Here is a 16951-nt window from a genome sequence, read left to right on the forward strand (position 1 = left end):
TGAGACCTCTTTGGAGAGCCTTAAAATCAGGGATGGAAAGCAGAAAACATACATTTCCTATCATACATTTTTTCCAGTTTCCAAAACATGTATAATTATGGCCAATCCTGTTTAAATTATACTCTGGAAAAAAATTATTTAAATAGTAGAAGATTCCACTGCATTAGGAAAAGCTTATAGCTGCATGAGAGAAGATGCTATGTCTAGCTGCCTAGAAGTGTGGTTGAAGTCCAAACTGACCCTGCTGAAAGGATTAGAAAGCTGTGCTATCCCTGCCAGGCAGTATTTGCATACAGCTGGTCAGGGACAGATATACTGGGGAAGCTAGAGGAGGAGAACAGAGGTGAAGTAAAAGCGGATAAGCTAAAACATTTAGGATGCTGAAGTCAGATACCCAAATTCCCTGGCACCTCCGGGATGTCAGGAAGGGCCCGTTTCACACCTGTTTGACTAGAATAATCCATGAGATTATTCCCTTTCCTATCCTTCAAAATCTTTTTAAGAAAGCTGAATGGAAAACCATGTCTTAAATGTTCCTGATTTTTGCTTCTTTGTGAACTGTTTTGCCATTTCCCACCATTCTCTTCTGAAAGAAGAGCAATTTCTTAACGCTTGTCTCCCTTAAGTGCAGTGTTAAGAGGTTGAAACGGTCAGGGATAACATTTTCACTAGTAGGCTTTGATCAAATAGATGATTTGAAATATTCTTCTTCTGGTTATAGGTAACCAAAGAGATGTAGAAATCACTATTGCAGCTATTTCTAGACCTACATATTCGGTAGAGCACAAGGAATAATCTGTTTCAAAGATAAACCAGCTACCTGAGTCTTAACAATAGGTCCCTGTAGAACAGCCGCATGTTCAAAGATAAATAGAAATCTCTCTTTCCTTTCTGGCAGGGCCTGGAGATGAGGCAAGGGAGCTCCTGGGAAGTTTCAAAAGCCAGTGCTCAAAAAGGTGCACATGTGGGTAAATCTGGGCAAGGGAGTGCTACCTGCTCTTGAATTGAATTTTGTACTTCTCTGATTCTCAGTCCCAGAGCCCAAGGCAATGTCTGACTTTACAGGGGCTTTTAATTTTCACCTGTTTACGTATAAACTATGCTTGGATGAAAGAAAGCAGAAAGCGGCTGGGAGTGGATGAGAGGTGAGATACAGGCAGGGGTACTTAAATGCTTTTTCTTCTCTCCAGACAGACATGAGCAGGCTGAGGAATCCTGTATTAGCTGATTGTCTCCAGTTGTCTCTGTGCTCTTCTTTTCCCAGGTTTATGCAGTGCTTGGGGACGTGTACACAGGTTGTACCTTTGACTGCAGGTCTGGTCAGTGACTGTCAGAGATCACGATGACATTTGATAACTGTGGGGTGTTTGGGTGAAATGACTTGCTCTCAGTCTAAATAAATCTCATTGCATGCTCACAGCAGGGTCTTTGGGAGAGCTAGGGAGTGGGAAGATGAGCTGTATTTTGTGGTACAACTCTGCCCACTCACTGCATGTGGAGTGTTTTGGTGGGGTTTGGCCTGACAAAACCCAGTGCTGTTTCTGCTGTGCTGGTGCAGAGAGGCTGTCAGATATATTCAGGTTTTGGTGCAGTACCTTTAAATTCTTGGATAAATCTCACTGATTTTGATGACTTGTATACTTAAGCAGAGGCTAGCTTTTTGTGCTGAGTTGGGTTGGTCCTATAATGAGCACTAAACGATTTGAATTCCTTCCTCCCTTTTTGAATCCGTCAATATTTTATTTTTAGAAAGAGCACAAAGGAAGCAAAGAGGAAACTGCTCCTAGTGCTAAAACCTTGGTTTGAGTTGTGGGCATAATGACGAGATCTGTTGCTTTTCCTAGTTCTGTAGATTAACGATTGATTTACCATGAAATGTGATGTTATTACACGTGCGGGGCCTAATTTGGATTTTGATGCTTGGGAGTTGCCTGGGTGGGGAAGGAAAGTGGGATCCAGTCCTTATTTTTGCTTCTCTTCTCAGCCTTGGGAATGTACAGGTTCAAATAACATTTGCCTCCCTCCTTTTGCACAGTTTGCTTGTCACTGCCATTTACTGAAGCAGACCAAATACAGTTAGCACAGGGGAGCCCAGACTGCACACTTACTCTGCCCTGTCAGGCAGTAGCTACATTTTAGAAGGAAACCGCAGTACAAAAGTGGGATCTCAGGTTCCATGCAGTGTATGCAAAGCAGTTTCATTTAAAATGTCACGTTTACCTTGGCAGAGCCACTCTTTAGTAGGGATTAAGGCTGCAAAAGCCACTGAATCATACTCTGTGTTTCCATCTGTGTGCCAGGTCACAAACATAAATTGTAATGTTGGCCCTCATCCGTCATCACATAACACTCTGGCATACTTTTTCATTCCCCGAATATGAGTGGAATGAGAAGGTTACTTGGAAAGTCATCTGTCTGAGAAGCTGTCCTGTTACAATTAGCGGGTAATCTTGAATTTCATCTCTGGAAGATTATGAAGTGAAGAGGAGGGAGAATGGGATGTCTTATGGTAGGTTACCAGAGTTTCTGGTAAACCAATCTGACCATGACCCAAAAGGCTGATGCAAAAACAGTTGGGGTAATCAGACAGTGCTGTTTTTTAAACAAAATGTGTAAAGATGACCTTAAACAGTCAAATTTGGATCTAGATATGAGTTTAAATTTCAAGAAATTCTAAATTTCAGGGATATTTAGAGGTGAGAGTTTGGTTTGGCTTCCATCTGGTACCAAGGAATCGCTTTTCTTTCTAAAGACTTCTCAGATGCTGGAGTGAATGAAAGGCAGCTCGTAGGTGGGAACAGCAGAGTAAGGAAAAATAGCAGACAACTGGATGGAGGTTGTAGCTGTAGTTCAATCATGTAAAGTTAGCAAGGATGATCATGCAAGTTACCTGAAGCTATTTTCCTCTGCATCTTCTCACATCTGTACTACAAGTCTAAGGCTGCTGTCCTTAGCTGTGCTTCTAGTTACACCTGCAAGCTGTGTACAATCTGAGATGGCTGTATTGTTTAGAGACTTCAACAGCCAAGCTAAATCGTCTTGGTGCTGCAGTAAGGCAAGAAGGGTTTTTTTTCATACCACCTCTGTTTCTTTCAAATATGCAGAGGACATTATCCTTTCATCAGCTTTCAGACAGACTGCAAAACAAACTTTGTAACTTCAAACTTTTGTGATAACTATATTCTCTCTCTCTCTTTTTTTTTTTTTTTTGTCAGGAAATGTGTTACCATTTTTCCACCGGTTGTAGTGTGGGATATTAGATGCTCTGAAAGGAAAATAAATGCTTAAGGCTTCCTTCCTCTGACACTTCATTAATGCCAAGAAGGAGGTTGGGTAGTGTTGCTTTAATTAGCAGGCTTTTGTTAAAAGAAGTGGTTGGAAATACCTGATTGCAGTTTTAGCCAGCAAAAGAAACACAAAAATTACATCCTAGAACAGAACATTGCCTCTAGCAAGAGCAATGCTTATAATATATTTGGCTATATGTACTGTACTTCACAATTTTATTCCTGACTCCTGCTGGGGATCGACTTAGGCTTTGAAACAGGAGGATTGTGTTTCTTGTACTAATTTAACTGCTTTGTGACTTGGCATCACTGGTTTTTTGCTTCCTCTCTAAACCTATCTGTTGTGTAGTCTTTAGATAGACAGGTTTATTTAGATATTTTTTGTCAGACTACAGTTATTTTTTATAGTGTTCTTGATTTTTCATTGCTCTCTCAGTTCTATCTGAACTGCTTTCCTTTTGTGCTTGCTATCTGTCTTTGCTCTTATGAGGTAACACTGAATATCACAGTGTTTGGATACTGACAGGGTAGTGGTCTGTGTGAATGCTTGGTTTTGTCCTGGGTAATACCAACAGAATTTCGTAGATGTCCAGTGATGTGTAGAAGAACATGATTTGGCTACATGAGCAGGAATTTGTTTACCCATTGGCATGGTGGATATTTTCAGCATACAAAGGCATTGCTTCATGTATTGGCTGTATGACTCTCTGCAAGGCATTTCTACAGCATACTGTTCCATGAGAAAACTTTATCCTGAACCCTGGCAGTGCCTGCTTGAGTTGCTTCCTGAAGTATGAAGCTTTCTATTTCCTCTCCGTTTTTATCTTACCATCATTATTGCTGTTTTTATATTTATGTAATTCTGTTTTGAGTTCTCGTGGGCTCCTCCCCAGCATTGTTCCAGTTTGTTCTGCAAGCACATATTAGGCAGCAAATTACAAAAGAACTGTTTCTAAATGGGGAGCATTTTGAACAAAAGAAGAAAACTGTAATTATTCCAACGAGGATTTGAGCAAGCCATGAGAATTAACAGTGCTGCTCTCCCAAATGTGCCACTGTTTTGATTAGCTTATGTGCTTATACAATCCCTGCCGTGGCAGTGACCATAACTGAATGCCTGTAACCGCAGGCAGAAAGCTATTAAAGCCCATCCACAAAAAAAGCAGCTTTTTCAGTTTTCTTCTCATCAAAAGCCTACAGTGCCCAAGTGATGCCAGCTAAATATTTGTTTCTGTGGGATTGTTATCTGTTTCTATCATTCAAAATACCTTTTTTTTTTTTTTTTTTTTCAGATCAGTTTAAACTTGATCTATTAATAATGTTTTTTAAAAGTGCGTTCTTCAACACATTCTTTGGGCAGTGCCAAAAAAACGCCCTTGAAGCAGAGAAAACAACCCTAATTTTGCTGACCACTTGAGGGAGGTGGTGTGTTGTCTGGAGGGTGGAACTGAATCCAGTGTTGCTACTAGCTTGCAACAGAAATATCAAAGTTTTAAGTCTTTGTAGGCAAAAGGGTATACTGGACTTCAGCAATGACTGCTTTTCCTCACAAAGCCATTCCCCATGCAGTCTGTGATAATTCATTTGTGACTACCCAGTTTCTGCTCTCTGAAGAGCATACAGTTTACAGAACAAAGAAAAACTAAGTCAGACCAAGTAAATGTCTCCATTCTCATCAGAAACAAATTAGAAAAAGCAAACTCTAAGGAAGGGTTTTAAAAGCGGACAGAACAAAATGTGAGATTTCAATAGCTGTGGGACATATTTTTCAGAATAAGGATGTTTATTGACTGGCCTGAACTCAAGTAAAATTATGAAAGTAAAAGTTCTTAATTCCTCTCCATGAGTTATGTACAATACTTGAAGACCTGACCTTTTATCCCTTCCTCTGTCTTCCCTTCTGTCCGACGGATGTTTGGCCTGGCGGTGCTGCAGAACGGCCGAGGTAAAGACAATACAAATGGGATGCAACGTTTTCCCATCTGAAGGAGTCGGAGGTGAGCCTAGAGTCTGGGAGAAATTAGGAACTGAAACATTTCAGAACTACCATCAGATCTGGGGTTCAGGACCACCTCCTCAAATTAAAATTAAAAAAAAAAAAAAAAGCTATGCAAAGTGAGCAGCCCAGTGCCCTATGAGGCACTGCGTACAGCAAAGCCACGGAGGACAGAGAAACCACAGAAGCCTCACTCATCCCACACATTGTAATCAACAGTGGCTGGCTCCATGTCCTCTGAAGAAGATATTGAAAAGTCTGGAGTAACAATCATCTTAGAAAATAGAGCCAGAGGGGATTGAGAAGTGGAGACACCAAAACTGACTAAAGCAGAACAGCAGGTTTTATTTTATGAGCAGAACAGAAGCTGCTGCATGTCTTTTCTCCTGTTTGTAAGTCCTAGCTTAGCGTTTGGCCTGTCCAGAGCAGGATGACATGGTGATTTATCCTCAGCCAGCAGTGCTTTATAACCCTGGGATTCTCTTCTGTCCTTGTCCACCTAACCATTTGTTCCCCATCCTGCATCTGAGACGATTCTTACTGGCTAAGTGCAGTACTTTGCATTCTTCCTTGTTGAATACCATCCTGTTTTTTCATGTAACTTTAGTTTTCAGGATTATTCTGAGCCCTTCAGCATGTCTGAAGCTCCACCCTTCTATTGTCTGCAGATTTAATAAGGACTTTCTGTTTTCCATCACCTAGACTGCTCATGAAAATATGCTCACTGAAGATTTCCTCCAAACCCTGGTTAACAGAGATTGGCGTAAGTCTAAAACACATTTAATTGTTCTCCTAAAGCTTTATATCTGCCTACTGTAACTCAGGATATTCTGTATTTAATGTAAGCATTTTAATTAACTGAACTTTCTGAAACATATAGTATAATCTCTTCAAAGAATGGGATTCTGCAGAAGTGGGTAAAGACTTTTCCAAATAAGTCCCTCTAACTGTTCAGCCTGTTTTCTAATAAGGTGAACTTGTCCCTTAGAGATCATCAGGCTTCTACCTAAAATACTCTAAATTTAGGAATCTGTGCTCAACAGCTTGAGCTCTGTGGAGGGTTTCTGTGTCTTTCTGTTTATCTGCCACATTTTCTCTGGCATCAAATAAAGTTTGAACTCCAAAATAAAAATAACTGCATGAGTTTGTAGATTACTAAGAAACGGAAGTCTGCTGGGAAGTGAAGGCTCTGAGTGACAATTTTGACACAAGAAATGCTCAGCCTCTGTATCAATAAAAACATGCTGATGAAGTGTCAGAAACAATATCCTGTATCTAAATAAGTTACAATAGTCTTTTCCTCACCAACGAGATTGATTTTATGCTACACACTTGCATCATGTTGACTTCTAATTTTGACAAGGTCTCTGCTGTCCTACATTTAGTTGGCAATATTTTAAAAAGCCATGAAACCTCCCATTTTTTATTCTCTTTCACTTTTTTTATACATCCTATCTACTTGACTGGTATTTTCTTCATGAGTACTCTTCTATCAGAGGCTTGTAGAAGCCCCTTTTGCATATTAACCTAATCAGCTATGACTGGTTTGGGTTCCTACTTTTGAAAGGACATAGAAGTGCTGGTTATTCCCATACAAAGGAGACAGTAGTAATTTAGATGACTGACAATGAGAAAAAAAACCAAAACCAAAATGTTTGATGAGATCCATACCAAAAAAAAAAAAGATTTAATGACTGTTTTAAAATATGCATACTATATGTTGCTTTTTAATCTTGACCAAGTATTACCAAAATGTTAAAAGATACAGATGAAATACAGTTAAGTGACTAGTAACTGCACACACAGTACTTCCCAATGCACCAAGTTTTTTAACAAGATTCTGTTCTGATTTGTCTAATGCAACCTTTCTTAATCACTGCCTTTTCTTTACTGTCACAGTATTTCCATGTGATTGTTGCTTTCATGGCTGCTGAATTTATCAGGCAGGCATTTATTGGGATTTGGTCTGAGCTCACTGCCTACTTCAAAACCGCCTACCTTTTGACATTCATGGTAGTAATGCTCAAATAAAATATTTCTTTAAGTAAGGAGATGGTTTTTGGTTGCTGAAGCCCTTTGGTAGGTAATAAGGCACTGATAAAAATGGTTAGAATCCAATTTTTAACTAAATTACTGCTTATTACGTTAAAAAAGAGCCAACAGCAGAATGTTGCACCCATGGAGGGTGATGCATTCAGGTGATTCACATCCTAATTAAAAAACACATGAGTAAAACCACCTTAGTCAAGGAATTCTGTTGTAAATACGGCTGGCAGTGGCTATGGATTTTATTATCCCCTCTTTTGATTAGGCTGTTACTTTATACTTCACTGCTAGTGATTAAAACAAAAGTTATATTCACATCTACTCAAGCTAGTAGAGGGAGAGTAGACAAAGCAAAAGACTTCCGCTGCAAGCTATGGTATGGTGAGATTTGTTACATCGAATGCAGAAACACAAGCTATTATAATGCAGTGCAGTGCACACTCTGTTTCCAGGACTGATTGATGACATTTCCATATATAGTTAGGAGTAAGGCATTGCTTTTGAAAATAGAATTAAAACTTTCCCTTTTTAGGAGCAAGCACCACTTTGGCAACACAACCAGCGCCAAGTACATTAGTTCTTTTGGTCAAAACATTAACAGGGTACTTTATTAACAAAATGTTCAGGTCATGATGAGGTCAAAGCATGAACTGTAAGACTTTTTATGAGCTAAATGTTTCCAAATAGCACTCCAAGTTGAAAGTGCTGAAATTAAAGCTTTTCTCCTGTAAACAGGGTGTTGCTGAGCTGAGTATATGTTGGTTTTTTCAGTTAGTCAGCATAAGGTGATGGGACTGTGCAATGACATATGTCTGCTGAGCAAAGACAGATGTCAATAGAAACATCTGGATAGTAGGAACACTTCAAGGAAAAGATAATAAAGACATATTTGTGTTGACACTTTCTGTCTCTCTTTCCAGCTTGGCAACTATTTGCTTGTTTTCCAAAATGAAAACTTTGTGCAACAACATATTGTCTCAGTTGTGGACATGAATCTGATATTTTGATCTAGTTAGCAAAATAATATCTTTCCCCCTGTATTCATACTTCTGGAGACAGGTCCAGATTTGCAAATGCCCATGGACACTCATTCCTACTGGGGTGGACTGTTGGTGGGTGGGAGCTCACCAGCTGAACTGGCAGCACTGGCTAACCCATGACATTCCCACAAAAAGTGAGATATGAGTTTGGATACTTTTTTAATGTAGAAAATATTTTATTTTGCTACTATATTTTTAGTAAGACATTTTGTACTATGGAGAAGGTAGATCATATTTAAAATGTACATTGTATCTACAGAAGTACAAGATAGTTCTTATGTAACTAAATCCACTCCTTACTCCTCATAAGAACATAAATTAGCAGCAACAGTGCAAGTTATTAATGTGAGATAATTCTGAAAAGAAAAGACATTTCTAAAAGCATCTGATTTTTCAATAGAGAGGAACAGAAATTAATGCAGTTTCCTAAGATTTGCAGGCCATGCTATCATGTAATCCAGACATTTCCAAAATTGTGTGTAGGTCTGTGCAAGTTTCATCTACCCAAAAACATTCTGGGTTTTGTTTGGTCATACAAAAAGACTCAAAACATGGGGAATGCTTACACAAATGTTTTTATGCACATTTTTCTACCACCCTGAATGAAGCATGACAATGTTAATGCTGAAAACCCCAGAACTGCTGCTTGCATCCAGAAAGGCAATATTATCATATAATTGTGTCCAATTTGCTTCATACACAGAAGAAAATTGGAAGGAAAACTGTTGAAATAAATAGCATTGAGCTAGAACTGAGCTGTCTGTTTTGCCTGTCAGGCCATCAGTGGCTTCACAGTAGAAATTACAACAGACTTCAGCATCATGGTCCTAATAGACAGGATCATGGTTTTGGAGATTGCCCTGGGTTTTGTCATGGAAGAAATGAAGTTGAAGAGAGCATGACTTGGCATATAGTTTGTGCAAGAGAATGTTTTGAAGAATATAATATGAAGTTGCAGTGCTTAGAGGAAGGGGTTTTTTTTATTACATACACTTTATGATATAATCACTAGTACTAGTGAGTTCTGTATTTTGTGTTTACTCTGCATTTAGTCCTTTATAAGAATATAATGCGGGTAACAGAAAAATCTGTTGTAGTGACTCAAAAGCAACAACAGTGCAAAAATGAGCTGTAAACAAATGTTTTCCATTGCTTATTTCTGGTCTCCTGAATCAAAAGTGATGCTCAGACTAGTACATAGAATAAAAAAACTACACTAAATAAGGATAGTGTCAAGAATAAAATTCGATTTCTTTCTTGTGCTGGTGTAAAAATTGTCAGTGGTTCATACAACCTAAAATGAGATCTAACTTTATCAAGAGTATAATTCCATACTGGTCTTCATTCCTAAGTATAAAAAATTATGTCTTTTATCCTGGATCTCATTTAATTTGAAAATTACTGACATACTAATTAAACAACAACAAAAAAACCCCAAAAACCCAAAGGCAAAAGGAAGGGATCTGAGGAATCAGACAGAGCCATGCACAATGAAAGTTCCACCATAGATGGGAGACTGTTCTTTGGGGTCTCTGTTTTTAACTTTTGTTCTTGACTTCTATTACTTCAATACATTATTTTGAGAAACTGGAAAAGGTAAAAGGGAGAAACTACATTTGGAATATATACTTAACTACAGCAGGACTGCAGACCTGCAGCTGCAAACTGGCACAGCTCCTCTCACAAGAGATGTAGCTGTATATATATATCTCCATGATGATATAGCCAAGCTACCTGTGGTTGTGTTAGCTGGATGTGTGAGGTATGGCCAACCCATCATGCAAATCCTGAGAATTCCTGGATTGGTAAAAGCTATGGTAGTGAGATGCTGGTGTCTCCTCTACCACTTAGCACAGTGTGGGAAGTGTGGGTAACTGTCAACCTCTGGTAATATGGTGAAGAGGGATAAAATTATATGGCTATGATGGACCACTCTTTATACAGTATGGAATGCTAAATGTAGTTTTGGGGTCTCAGGGATTCGTTTCTGCTTGTCCAGTTCTGGGAGAAAATACTTTCACTGAAGTTTGCAGTGGCAGAATAGCTACTTCATATCATGCCAACTAGAGAGAGACTGTGTAACCTGTGCTCACAAATTGGGCCCTGCAAATCTGAGTCCAATATTATTAGAATAAGTGAAGAGGAATAATGAAGTGAGATAACCTTAGCAATAACTACTGATAAAAGATGTATGAACTGGATACACAATGCACTGGAGCAGTGAAGCCAAAAGAAGTTTCTATTGCAACTCAAAAGGCATGTTAAAATTCTGTGTTATAATCAAGAATACATGCCCCCAAATTAATGGATCATAACAAAATTTCCAAGGTGCAGTAAAGTCTAAACTAATGAACTATACATGCTTTTGAGTCCTGTTATCCCAGTCACTTCAAAGCAGCTCAGGGACAGGTAGCTGGAGTGTTTTCTCTCTCGCCTATCAGTCACAGAACACACATTCGTCCTGCTTATGGAGTCTCACCACATCATTTTCACAGTAACTTGTGTAGGAAAATGCATTTCCACTGGAAATGAGAGGACTGATAGACTGACCAAGACTAAAAATGGCATCAAGTGACTTTAGTTAATAACAATACTTGGCTTTCCAAGAGCTGCAAAGACTTGAGATAAAGAAACCAAAGTGGTCAGAACAGAGCAGGCTTGTAAAAATTCATGCACCAAGGCCATGACAGGCTGAGGAACAGAAATCCAGCTTTCTTAGATGCTGTTGTCCTTGTTCCACACACTCAGCAACTGAGTTTAGCTATTCACTTAAACTATTTCACTTAAAAAAAAAAAAAAATCATCAAACTATTTCTTCCTTGATTCTCTAATAGAAGTCGTCACCGAACAGACCCAATGCTCTGCAGGCCCACACCAGCTCTGTGCCAGCTTTTGCAAAGGCAGCATATTTTCTCTTCAAAATCTTTTCCTGCAAGGCACAGACCGTGGCTGTCAGCATCTCCATCTATGGCATATTGAATCTGAGTTTTCAGCACATAAGGACTTCATTATGCACCACAGGCTTTGGTTTTCCTCTGCCTCTGCCCTTGCCCTCCTCAGCAGTAGCAGAGGTCCAGATCAGATCTGTCACTGACAGGATCACCTGGACCGGAAAAGTGCAGGCAGGATTTCAACACACTCGGTCCCTTGTTTGCCACCCCTCCACGCCTGCTCCCCGCTATCGGAACCGTGCTTCACCACCCATGGCAGCACTGCAGCTCCCTCCTCCAGCTCCATCAAGGTTATGGCCAATAAAAGTCAAAAGGAAACAAAAAAAAAATAAAAGAAGAGACACCCTTCTCTGACAGAAGGGCCTCTCACGATGAATTCTGTTTCAGAACAGGTGAGAAAAAATAAGAGGAGCTCCTTTATCAGTCAGCTTAGCCTGGAGAGATGGAGAATGAAAGCAACCTTATGAGGCAGGAAGGAGGCAGAGTTTGTGGGAAGACTTCTAGCACTACTTGCACCTTCCTCCTTGCCATGATGCTGTTTGGAGATGCTCTGGGGGACCCGAAGCTAGATGGTCTCTACCTGATCACAGCTTTGGCTGTCAGAGGCAACAGGCAGAGGCACAAGCAGCTCTTGGAAGAAAGATGCAGTTTGCCCCGCATTGCCTTGCTGGGCTGTACCTCTGATTTCAAGGTCATCTGACATGTCGAGCTTGGTCTCCTGGGTCTCACATGCCTGGGCCTGAGAAGCAGACCACCTGTTTCTACTCATTTTCCCCATTCCCTGTGCATTCGTGTTTCTGTCAGAAGTGAAGCAAGAAGTCCTCCTGACAGAAATATCCAAACCTGCCTTCAAGCAGCTGACTGGAAGGCTGCATTCCTCTATCTGCTGGGATTTTCTTTTTCTTTCCATGAGCTAACACTGTAAATCCCACAGCAAGGCATGAATAAACAAAAACTAGGAAGGATTAGGACATACTATTTAGCGAATCATAACTAACACAGCTCTGTCTTGCTTCCTCTGAAAGTGTGCCACAAAAGTTCAACAAATATTATTGTGAAATGAACCACAAAGTCTTTACACACTTTAGAAATGGCATCTTCACCCATTTTCCCTGGCAACAAACAAGTGGATTCAGTTTCTAGCTGATGGGAAAATCTCTAAATTTAAAACATTTGATAATTGACACAAGACTGGAGTTTTCCAATTCTTTTCCTCCCTCCTACACCCTTCCTGTATGGCAAATATAATTTAGCAGAAGATTCCAAAAGTCAGAGGGTTTTAATCAAGATGGCAGGCTACTTGCCTTGCCTTTTCCTGAGAAAACACTCAGCAATGAGTCCTTCTGTGAAGTGAAAGGTTTAGAAGTATTACTGGGACACTTGCCTCTTGTGCGCACAGTTGCTGTAGATGCCAGGGAAAGGAGTCTATATAAGGAGGTGTTTTCTGGTGCACAAGAATGGGTAAAGAAGAAATACTTCCTTGTTGTAATGTGACCTGAGGTGTTATGAATGTTTGTGTGCTTATATGTGTATGATGTTCTTCTTAGACATAGACATATCTATAGTTTTGAGATGCTGATCATAAGCAAGTTTGTTTTAAAAAGTAATTGCCAGTCACTAGGCTTGGGATAGATTAAAAGAACCCTTTGTAAAAAAGGTCAGAGAAAATGCTGGAAGGGGATGACAGGCTAAGGTTCTAAAATAGCTCATTACAGTATTGTTTGTAAATATTTGTTGTAACACTATTTTAAAAACAAAATCCCCTAGAAAATACAGACAGATCCTGATCCATGTACATGAATCTAAACAAAGGCAGAAGGAAAGAAAGAGCAAGCACACCTGGTTTTGCCACAAATCTAATTCCTTTTAGTAATGTGGTTCCTATAATTCCATTCCCCTGGCAGCTATGGACACTTTCCAGCTCCATGAAAATCAATCACAGGATTTTAGCATCTTCAAAAATATGTCCGTGAGTGTCATGATCTTTCAGTACTGGGGAAACAGGCCTAGGATTTTGGGGCTTGCCCAGATATTGCCTACACTGCAGATGAGTATTTTTCTAACAAACATGGGATCAATTCCTTTGTGCTAACCCACTCCCATTCCTTGTTCCCTGGCTTAGCATCTCCCCCTAAAATCCTTGTGTCTGCAAGAACCAGATTTTGCAGAGGATAATCCTGTAGAACTGGAAGAGAAATATCAGAAAAAAGTGCTCAGGTGGTATAGAATAAAAGTTCTGTTTAAACAACCATTCTTACTGGAGTTTTAACTCTTCCAAACCTCAGAGCCTTACTTCAGACTATTATTTTCTCTTTATATGTGGAGAAACATTGTCCTTTCTTTCCACAAAAGGTGTTCAGTAACTGTCTTCAAGCTCCATTTAACAGTAGCCCTTTTGCTGTGCTAAGGAAAGTCATCCTCTGTTCACAGCTCAAGAGATCCTGGGGACGTTTTTTATTCTGATGACTCTGTTTTAAGTACAAACAGAATGAGAGACTGAAACAGATGACAATTTATTTGTCTCTAAAGTTTGCAAGTATGTTCAATGACATTTTTATGAGACTTTAAAGATTCTTCTTTTCCTGACAACAGTAATCTGAAATTGCTTTTTCAAATACAATGAATCTGTTTGACTCTAAGTGATGTTGGAGTGTCAGAAGACAGCTGCCCTTTCTTCATAGTTTTGCTGTGCTAACATGACTTCTTTCTCTGTATATTTTTTAAGACTACTATACACTTTGATACTCAAGGGTTAGACCTCAGCATAGATTCATACTGTGGTTTAATGAAGTTTTCACTTTCTCCTCTATTCCTTGTGTCTGAAACACAGAGTGGACACTTCTGCAAAGCTCTGTGAATGCTCACTAATTACTTTGAAGAAATATTTAATATTTGAGCTGTGGCTTCCAGACAGAAAAGCAGTTTTGACTCTTCCTCACTAAATCAAATCTTTTCACGTGGCTACTAATTCTAGATTTTATTACAGTTCCCACAGTTTCCCCTATATGGAAGTAAGACTTATTGATCGATAGTTCCCCAAATCCTCCCTGACAGATTAAAAATAATGTCACATTTGTTGTTTTCTGTTTCTCTAGGAATGAGATTGATTTTAAGTAACAGATTACACATAACATTTTCACATTTCTACGTGCATTCCTTCAGAAAGCCTGTGTGAACACCATATGGTCCTTCTGATTTCCTACTTCTCATTTTATAAATTTTATTCAAAAATCTCTTCTGACACTGCAATTTGAAACAGCCCATTGGACTTAGCCCTCTGTAAAGGAAGGCCATGGTGGAAACCTCCCTTACTAAGTAAAGATTTAATTTAGTTTTTCTTTAATGGCTTTATTTTTCTGGAGAGCTTCTTTTACAGCTGAATCTGTTGATTCTACAGACTCTTTGACATGCTTCTTGTTTCTGATGCAGTTGAAACTTTGTTAATTTTTTTCACTCCTGCCTCTATTTCATAAGAACTCTTCATGTTTTGAATGCTCCCATGAAACTGTAGAACTTATGCTAAGTATGCAGCAAAACATTGCAATTATGACTAGATAAGCTAAAAAAAGGACATGACTTAAAAAAAGAATATGCTAATGCCTTCTCTTTAAACCAGTGGACTAACTCAACAGCTTGTTCAAAAATCAGTGTTAATAAAGTATGGTGTTAATAAAGTTTCTACTGAGAAACTGCTAAAAATATTCTTCACAAACAAAAAAAAGAAATCACAAGATCCGTTTCTCTTGGCTAACAAAACCAAAAGATTACAGATATCCCTGTGTTTCATACTCTATACATGAAACTGTTCCTTTCCATATGCACTGCACATTACATTAGTGCTGCAATTCATAGATTAAAACTTTCTTGTTTGGCATTAGATCACATATACACTCAGACATGCAGGCAGAAAGCTTGAATATAAATACACAGCTTTGCCCCTTTCCAAGTGCAAATGCTTGAGGCTCTTTCAGCATCCATTGCAGTCAGCTCCAAAAGCAAGTGTTCTAGTTCATGGAGCTCAATTTATCATGAAATAAAATACTGGAGACTGTCATGGGTGAGTGCTGTTATGGGAAGCTAATCTGACTTGGACAGGAGAGAAACCGAGTATGAACTTTTTGGTGAGCGGGAAGAAGGAAAACATACAGCTTATGTTATTCCACTGTGAGGTCTTCCTCATTAACTCTGCTTTATCACAGATGTACCTCTAGACCAGAAAGATGAACTGCCAGGAACTCTATTTGAAGGCCACATGCAGGGTCCCAGAAGGAGCTGGATCATGGCAGCTATACACACACACACACACAGATTTATGAGCCTTCACTTCTGGTTTTATTGATTTAGCAGGTTTAGGGCCACTCTGACAATGTTACTGGCTGGAGTTCACATTTCCATCTTGCCCTGTAGTCTATAACTAGGCCTAGACTTACTGACAAAGGAGATACCAGACAGAAGATTAACTGGTAAAATTCAATTTAAATATCAGTCACTCATTGTAGAATGGCTCCCAGAGGATTTTGGGATCAGTAACAAAAGTAGATAAAGGCACAGATATGGAGCTGCATATTTTCCTCAGGTCATGAAGCTAAAAACAGATAACCATGCATTATACCTCTGTGTCCTGCTCTAGCAATGTGGCTCTGCTCATAGAAAGCATTGGTGTTTCTTAGACACACTCTCTGCTATGTCAGCTGAGGACATCTGGATTTGGTCCTTTTTAGTTGCATAACTAAACTGCATACATAATACACAAACAAAAGAAAAGTCTGCTTACCTAAGTTTTTAAATTATACCTTTACTGAAAAATAGCTCCTGGATTTAATAAGGGCCAATGTGTAAACTATAGAATCTAAATACTCTATCAGTACTATTTCCAGGCATTGCTACAAAGTAAGCTTTCCTGTGAAATAGGCTTATTAACAGCTTTTAGCATAGAACTGATTGTTCTGTTAATATCAAGGACTGATGTGGGTAGATCCAGGAAATGTCACGTACAATAAGATGTCTCAGCTAGCGTGTTCACACATTTAATTTAAGTTTTCCAAAAGCCGCAATGATGTTTTCTTTATGTGTGAGATGCCTGCATCTCACCAATCCCACTCACCCTGCCCCTGCCAATCATTTCCTGTGTCCTTCTCTCCCTCCAAATAGCCATAAATAAAAAAATCCCTTCCTGGTTCAACAAACCGTTTTTCCTACTCTGTCCTTTCATATCTCATCCACCTAATACCCCTCTGAGACAGATGTTTTAACAGGACTTTCCTCTACGAACGTTCCCTAGACAGAAGTTAGAACTCCAAAGAAAATCAAGAGCCAAAGCAAAATTTTTCATATTATTTTTTGTCTCTGGAAAGAATAATTTTTGCATGACAATGGCCAAGCATTGCTTTGCTTTCTGAGAGTAATCAATTTGTGGCAAAAAAATGTCTGGATTTCTGTTTGTAAAAGTTAAGAGTTAGGAAGGAAGCTGAAAACCAACACAAAAGAAGCCAGTTAATATTCAACCAGTTATCTATCATAATCTCCAAACATTTTTAGTAGACTCCCTGTTGAAGATAAAGTGAGTCCTAAAAAGATGTACTAGGTTTTCCCCAAGTTTTTCATTTACCTATGCTGAACAATATAACACTG

This window comes from Athene noctua, chromosome 1 (assembly GCF_965140245.1).
Source record: "Athene noctua chromosome 1, bAthNoc1.hap1.1, whole genome shotgun sequence".
In the NCBI taxonomy this organism is placed as follows: Eukaryota; Metazoa; Chordata; class Aves; order Strigiformes; family Strigidae; genus Athene; species Athene noctua.